Genomic DNA, 1,288 nt, shown 5'->3' with positions numbered 1-1,288 from the left:
CGAAGGGACAACTTTGGGATCTGAACATAAATCAGGCCAGAGGCATAATAGCAAGCTTTTTAGCCACAGCAAGGCTGATGGGTTTTCATGAGGATGTACTGATGTTTTTGCTGGTCCATAGGAGGGAAAAAAAAAGACTCAGAAGTTCCCAGCTACAAAGTCCTGCTCCTCCCCTCAGGGTAACACTGATCACCGAATTAAGTGTCAGGAAGGACCTTTCCACCTCCCTCCCCCTTCACCCCCCACCCCAGGTTATACTGGCATGACCAATATGGGTTTTGAAGCATGAGGCATAGTCCTTGTACAATCCTCTGGGCATACATCACCAATTACTGTATTTTCTCATGAACAACATGCATTTTCCCCCCAAAACACCTGCTGAAAATGTTAGTGTGTGTTGTATGTGAGAAATAAGGCAAGAGCAGTTTCTGCATAGAGGGAGGGGGAAGAGCAAAGGTTAAAGTAAAAGCTGAGGGCAACTCACAGGGAGAACAACAAGCAGTGCTGACAGCCTAGCTTCCTCTACTCCATTACTTACTGCAAGAAAAAAAAAATGTTTTCATTCTGCCTTTCAAAAACAACATACGTGTTATATTCTGGGGCATGCCGTATGTGAGAAAACATGGGGCACTTCCTTCTGATTGCAGTAGCAAGGCACCGGGTACTGTAGGGCACTCCTGATGTTCCAGCGATTGTACCTTGTTGTGCACAAGAGCTTGAAGACAAATTTTGGGAATGCTACAGACAACCATTTAACCGAGATGACTAGATTTCAAAATGGTGGCAGTGACACTATCCAAAGCTCATCAAGAGAACAACAACAGCGCATTGGAGCAACCTTGCTGCTAGTGTATAGACACCCAATGCATGTATTTGAGTCATCTTTAGATTCTCCCTTACTCCTGCTGCCAACTCCATTGCATCCAAGAGCTGCACTCAACAAAACAGACTAGTAACTGCCCTGGGGCCAAACACAGAAACGTGACTTCAGCTTCTAGGAAAGAGGTATCCCTCCAGACCATTGCTCCGGGCCTCAAGATATAGTCCAGTGTTCTCATTTCAGATGCTTTAGCTGACTGGAGGGTGACTGACCACGCATCATGATCTGCAGTGCTAAATACAGCACAGTCCTCACACTAAACTCTGAATTGCCAGTAAAATTGTTAGCAAGTCTGAGCTTTCCAAAGCAATCAAAAGTTGTTACAGCCTCACTTATCATGCAACCAATTCCCATTCTTTACAAGTGGACTTCGCCATCCAGCGTAGGGTGTCAAGGGCCCGCAGCAAG

Source organism: Gavialis gangeticus, unplaced genomic scaffold (genome assembly GCF_001723915.1).
Source record: "Gavialis gangeticus isolate Ggan-Ray unplaced genomic scaffold, GavGan_comp1, whole genome shotgun sequence".
NCBI lineage: Eukaryota > Metazoa > Chordata > Crocodylia > Gavialidae > Gavialis > Gavialis gangeticus.
The sequence above is the reverse complement of the archived record's forward strand: the minus strand, read 5'-3'. Positions refer to the sequence as shown.